The sequence below is a fragment of the Ranitomeya variabilis genome, chromosome 1 (assembly GCF_051348905.1).
Source record: "Ranitomeya variabilis isolate aRanVar5 chromosome 1, aRanVar5.hap1, whole genome shotgun sequence".
Taxonomy (NCBI): domain Eukaryota; kingdom Metazoa; phylum Chordata; class Amphibia; order Anura; family Dendrobatidae; genus Ranitomeya; species Ranitomeya variabilis.
This window is the reverse complement of record NC_135232.1, coordinates 53,556,584-53,563,303: the sequence shown is the minus strand read 5'-3', so window position 1 is coordinate 53,563,303 and position 6,720 is coordinate 53,556,584. Positions and strand designations below refer to the sequence as shown.

General features: G+C 44.6%; 1 pseudogene; it reads right to left on the bottom strand.

The window, feature by feature from the left end:
- Positions 1–1,392: 1,392 nt before the first annotated feature.
- Positions 1,393–4,977, bottom strand: LOC143793511 (piwi-like protein 1 pseudogene; annotated as a pseudogene).
- Between the last annotated feature and the right edge of the window lie 1,743 nt (positions 4,978–6,720).

Below are 6,720 nucleotides of genomic sequence, written 5' to 3'. Positions count from 1 at the left end.
GGTCCTGGCCTGCCCTGCTGCTAGTGTTCTCAGAGCAGATTTTTAGTGCCGCTGTGTTCGCCCCTCCCTTTTGTTATTTACTTTCATCGATGGATTCACGTGCTTTATTTTTTTTTTTTATTTCAGTATGATTTACCTTTATGTCTCCTCATTCTCCACCACTAGATCACTAGGCTTAACGTCTTCTGTGCCGCTACAGGCTGTCCAATTTTTGGCAAGAGTGTCTATGATGGCCATGCTATATTTTTAAAAAATGTATCCCCTTTGGGGAAATGTTTGTCAGCCCATGCACTGCATGTATGGGCATTACAAGTCTAGGAGAAACACTCCTTTACATTGTGCCTATTTTTTCATGAGGCCTTCAGCAATGTCTCCTCATTCTCCACCACTAGATCACCACTCACCACGCTTAATGTGTTCTGTGCTGCTATAAGCAGTCCAATTTTTGGCAAGGGTGTCTATAATGGACATAGTATATTTTTTCAAAATGTATCCCCCTTGGTGAAATGCTTGACAGCCTATGCACTGCATGTATGGGCGTTACAAGTCTAGGAGACACACTCCTTTACATTGGGCCTAGTTTTTCATGAGACCTTCAGCAATGTCTCCTCATTCTCCACCACTAGATCACCACGCTTAAAGTGTTCTGTGCTGCTACAGGCAGTCCACTTTTTGCCAAGCCTGTCTATGATGTCCATAAAAGATTTTTTTAAAATGTACCCCCCATGAGGAAATGTTTCTCAGCCCATGCAATTCGTGTATGGGCGTTACAAGCCTAGTAGACATGCTCCTTATTATTGGGTCTAGTTTTTAACTGTGCTAGTTGGGCAGGGGAGTCTATGTGCACATATCCACATAACTGCAAGGCTTGCATTGCATATCATTGCACTAAACATCTTAAAATTTTAGTACTCCAATTGTGTTTTTGGGTGTCATAGTCAACTTTTTTACAACATTTTGGTGTGTCAAAAAAAAGGCCACATTTTGTACAGTCTGTCATCACTGGCTGACGCCTGGTGTCAAAATCCGTGCTTTCCAGGCATACGTTGCATTCTCCCGTCTGCTACTTTTGGTCTACTCAGTATTTATTGTTTTAAAAAATAAAAAAAAAACTTTTTACAGTCTGTTATCTCCGTCATACGCCTGGTGTATCTGTGGTGTCAAAATTTTCTGTTTGCAGGCATACGTTGCATTGTTCTGTCTGCTAGCCTTGGTGTACTCAGTATTTATTGTTTTCCCCAAAAAAAATTTTAAGAAAAATTATACAGTCTGTTATGTCAGGCTGAGGCCTGGTGTATCTGTGGTGGAAAAATTGTAGCTTCGCAGGCATAAGTTGCATAGTTCTGTCTGCTAGCCTTGTTCTACTCTTATTTTTCTTTTTTCAAAAATTCATCAAAACCCCCCAAAAAAGTCCTCGCCTTCAACCAACATCACCCGCTTCATCTTGATGCGCATTTGCTGTGTGATCTTGAACAGGTTCTGCAGAAGATCGTTCGCCGGGTCCTAATGTCTCTGGGTGTAAAAGAGCAGCCAATTATTCATATCTCGGGGGCTGATCAGGATAGGACCCCTCTGCTTTTACAATCAATTAATCAGCAAACTGTGGATTATATTCAGCAGATTTGTCTTTTAACATGATTTATTTCCGGAGGTGTGATTCTCCCTTCGAACTGTAGCAGTTTGGTATCGAAATTCAGCTCCCAGTCACGTAGCGCTTTCTGAATGCTCTCATCCTTGTGTTTGCAGTTCATGAACTTCCCAACTTGCTGCTCCCTCTGTTCTGGTGTTAAGCCAGTGTGAATGGCCAGGTCTTTCATGACGTTAAAGTCATTTCTCATTCTGTCGGTCAGACCTGTTAGGTTACAGAACTCTGGCACCAGTACGATGGCTCTGTCTGTGGCTCCCGGCTTGGGCCTCCGGGGGATGTTCACGATTAGCGGCTGGATCATGTCTTTCACTTGTTCATTGTATTGGTTCTTATAGTAGTCAACAAAGCTGATCTCGCTTCCATCTTCATTCTTGAAGGTGGACGCTGTAGTCATGTTCCAGGCGATCTTGTCTAGACGGTAGGTTTTAGTATTGGACTTGGTGATGATGATGATCTGTCTGATCAGCTCCTTGCAGCAGGCATCCTGGAACCTCTGAGGGCCTCACGAGGAGTAGAGGCTGCTCATGATGTCGAGCACAGTCTCATTCCTGAGGACATTATGGCTGACATCAATGCTCAACATGACGCTGGACTTGTACTGGAAGATGGAGGTGGGCTCTGGCTTTGGTGGCGTCGCTCGGGTTGTAATAGTTGCATCATATCTGCTTCATATCCATTATCTTCAGGAGTCTTCGGAAAATGATGTTATAGAAATGGAAGCAGGTGGGCGAGGTTGGTGGAAGCTCATTGATCAGGGTGATTGTTATCCGCACGCTCTCTCCATTTCGATTTGGGCTGAACTCATTGGTGACCTTATTCAGTCTTTTTGGTAAAAACAACATGGTTCCATCAAACGGCCGCACCATCTTGATGTTTTTTTCATGCTGGTACAGGAGGCCATACTGCAAACGCTTGGACTTTATGGCGGGGTTGAAGTCAATGTGATACTGGTACGGGGCCCACTGTGGTTGGGACACCAGCTTGATGTGGTTGGTCACAAGAGCAATCTTGGTTCCAGAGGCGCCAGCTTTCAATTTTTGGACGTGTTCGGTAGTCTGCCGGGTGTTCACCCTGACGTCATGGAAGTCACGCCTACGGCCGCCCCGTTCCCTGATAGACACCTCTGCAAGTCCAGCTGACATCTGCAGAACCTCAGGTGATGGTCTCTCTGCTGCCGCTGCCTGTGTCGCGGAGTGAGGATATGGATGTCAGTGGTAGGATAGAGTCACAGAGTGTGTGGGCGTCTAGGTGTGCAACTTTTCTGTAAGGGTGCGCATGTTGCTGGACATGGGTGACTGGTGAGGAGGACAGGGATGAGAAGGTGAGCAGATTGTGGTCGGATAGAGGGAGAGGGGAGGTAGGGAAGTTAGATAGAGAGCAGAGACGGGTGAAGACAAGGTCTATTGTATGTAAGTCTGTGTGGGTGGCTGCGGAGGCCCACTAAGTAAGTCCAAAAGATGAAGTAAGGGACAGAAGTTTGGAGGCTGTTGACTGAAGGCTATCAGTGGGGATGTTGAAGTCACCCAGGATGATGGTGGGAATGTCAACAGAGAGAAAGTGAAGAAGCCAGGTGGAGAATTGGTCAATAAAGGCAGTGGCCGGGCCCGGAGGTCGGTATATGATGAACACTTGGAGGTTGGAGGGAGAATAGATGTGGACAGAGTGGACTTCAAAAGAGGGGAGGATAAGGGAGGGTAGAGGTGGGATTGGGTTAAAGGTTTGAAGAAAGGAGAAGACCCACTCCTCCACCATGTTTGTTGCCGGGGCGAGGGGTGTGGGTGAAGTGGAGGCCACCGTAACACAGTGCAGCAGGGGAGGCGGTGTCAGAGGGTGTAAGCCATGTTACTGTGAGGCCGAGGAAGGCAAGATTGTGAGAGAGATAAAGGTCATGAATCACATGAAGCTTATTGCAGATTGAACTAGCATTCCAGAGTGCTCTGGAGAGAGGAAGCAGGGGGTGGGCGTCTGGGGCATGGGTTTTATGTTGGAAGGATTGCGGTAGTTAATATTAGAGAGGGAGCGGTAGGAGGGGGTAGTAATGGGAGGTATGAGCTGTGGGGGTCCAGGGTTGGGGGATATGTTGCCAGCAGTGAGGAGAAGAAGAGAAAGGGAGAGCAGGTGGGAGAAGGAGAGTGGCCAGCTTGTTTTATGTTTTATGAGGACAGATTGGAAAGTTAGTTGCTTGGCTTCTTCAATGTGCAAGACCTCATTGTTAAGGAGCACACAGTCAGCTAATTATTGTGACAGCTTGTATATACTGGGATCTACAAGTCAAAAGAGGTGAATGGTTTCAACTGTTCTATTTAAGCGACAACTAAAAAAGTATAGCCTGAGTATGTCACTAGCTGTGGAGCAGGTACTTCTGGACATAAAATAATGTAATGCGTCCAAGAAAAAATTAAACGCGGCACTAACCAAGTATATGATGTAAAAAGTCCTTTATTTCCAATGTATTGGAACAAAGATTAGCAAAGTGGAAGTCAGGCAGTGTACAGGAGAGGAATAGAGAATGACGGTCGTTTGATGCCTATAAAGTTGAATGCTCGATGCAAGGGCCCCATAGTGACTGCGTGGTGTGATGGTGTTAGCGGCACACCTCTGGCTCTGGGTCCCTGAGGTAGCTTGGGACCTAGGCAGATGCCTAGTCTGCCTGCCCCTAACGCTTGCTCTGATGGTAGTATACAACCACTCCAAAAAAAGTGTTGAAATATTTTCCTGGATTCAGTTAGTCATCCTTGGAGTATTATGTGCTCTGTGATACATTCTGGTGAAATTTAACGCTCCAAAAAAGTGTTGACATTTTTTTCTGGATTCAATTAGTCATCAATAGAGTATTATATGCTTTCTGCTAAATTTTCCTGGTATATAAGACTCCCAAAAAGTGTTGAAAATTTTACATGATTTGTGTTATATTATGGTGGTATTAAACTAAAAACGAAAAGCTTTGCAAGTGACTAATTTTTTTTTAAATTAAATATAAACTTGGTTTCAAGAGATATAGTAATTAGAAAATGTGTAAGGCATGTGGAACGAGATAGGGAAGTGGAAGAGCCTATGATGGTGCACACAGACAATGAGGATGTGGGACAGGTGCGACTATGCCTTTTGCTGGAGGCAAAGAAACATGCCCATCCATGACACATAGGTTCCTTTCCCATTTGGCAGGAAGACACGGTACACCACTTCTGAAGGCAGAGCAGTGCGAACAGGAGGTCGGTTGGATAGCTTTCAGCATGCTTGGCAATACCACCCAGTCTTCCACACAATACAGTCTCACCAGCCAACAGTCTTGATCACTTAATCCTCACCCTGATCCTCCTTCCTCCCATCTTGTTGAGTCGCTGGAGACTACTGATCCCACACTAGGCACTCTGAGGAGCTCTTTACAACATAATTTCTGGAACATGGACTCTCACCCTGCATATTCTAAGAGGGACAGGAGGACATGCTGTTTAGTGATGCACAAAACATAGAGCAGCCATGGCCACAAGAAGATGATGGTGGTAAATGGCGAATTTTGACAAAGGAGGAAGATGATGATGAGACACCGTTGCCGAAAAGTCAGTTTGTTGTTAAGTCACCAAGTCAGGAGGATCAGGGTGCAGCTTTGAAAGACGAGGTGGTGGATGCCAAAATTGCTGACTATACATGTGAAGTGGGTGGGCAGAGCGAGGCCAGAAGTGCTGAGGGGGAGAGATCAGCAGCACCAAAACAGGCAGGAAGAGGCAGAGGAATGACCAAAGGCAGATGGAAGGTAACTGTTCTGCAAAGCACCAACACTCCTGAATTTCTCTGTCAAAAAGTTAGGTGCTTCCCAGTTTGAGACTTATTTAAAGAGAGTTCTGAGTTCTGAGACAAAAGTGGTCATTTGCAATCTGTGCCATACCAAGATCAGCAGGGGTCTGACCACTAGAAGCCTAACCACCATCAGCATGATCAGGCACATATCAACTAAGCACCCGATTTGATGGGCCGAACGCCTGGGTCCACAATTGTTGCCAACGGGCAGCATCATTGCCTATTCCCCTGTTCTAGGTGCTTCCCAATCCCTTGTCCATGACACTGGCACATATGCCTCCTGCCCTGCACCTGTCCTTGCACATTCTGACACACCATCATCGGGAACTTCCAAACTGTTGTCCCAGAACAGCACTCAGCTGTCCTTACCCTATGCCATGGAACGAAAGAGAAAGCTTCCAGCCACCCACTCCTAGGCCCTAACGCTAAATGGGCACATAATGGAGAGAAAAAATAGCAAACAAACAAGAAAAAAAAAGTTTAATCTGCAGCGCCTATTACAATGTGTTTCCAGATCAACATGAAACAATATGTGAAATTTCCTCTTTAAATCTCAGAAATTGTCTTTGAAATAATTGACCAGTAAATTCATATGTAGGCAAATAGAGTCCCCTATTTGCTAGCCATTCTCCACTCTGCTTCTAGGGGAAGAAGCTGGTGAGATGACCCCACACCCTCTATTCATCCCTAATGGGGCATATTGGAAGTGAATTCTCCTTATTTAATGGAACGCATTGATTTGTTCATCATTACCTTTAATCTTGACTTCATAAATGAATTATATTGGCAGATGTCTACAAATGTTGTACTGTATATTTGCTGAAATCAAAAATTCAATATCCTCCCATTTTTGTACCTAATGCTTGATAATTTCAAACTTGTAACCCATTTCTGTATTGGAATTTAAATATACAATTTATTTTCCAATGGTTTGATGGAAACGTTAAAACTCACGCGTTTCAGTGTGTCCTATTAATCACTTTTTGGTTATCGTAGCTGCAAAGCATTTCCCTCCTGCTTTTGCTTGCATTCTGTCAGTGATAGTTAATGTATATGCAGCTCGGTGAGGATCCGTGTGGACGCATATTGGGTAATATTTTATCACTTATAATAATAGACTTTGTGTTCAAATGTACATCTTGAGACCTCTTGTAAATTCTATAGGCTTTGTTCCACCAACGCACCTCATGGGGGCTTTGCTTTTTTTGCCAAGGACTGTAATATAGTACAAATGCAGAAGTAATGTACCATTCCAGACACTATATATGACCTAG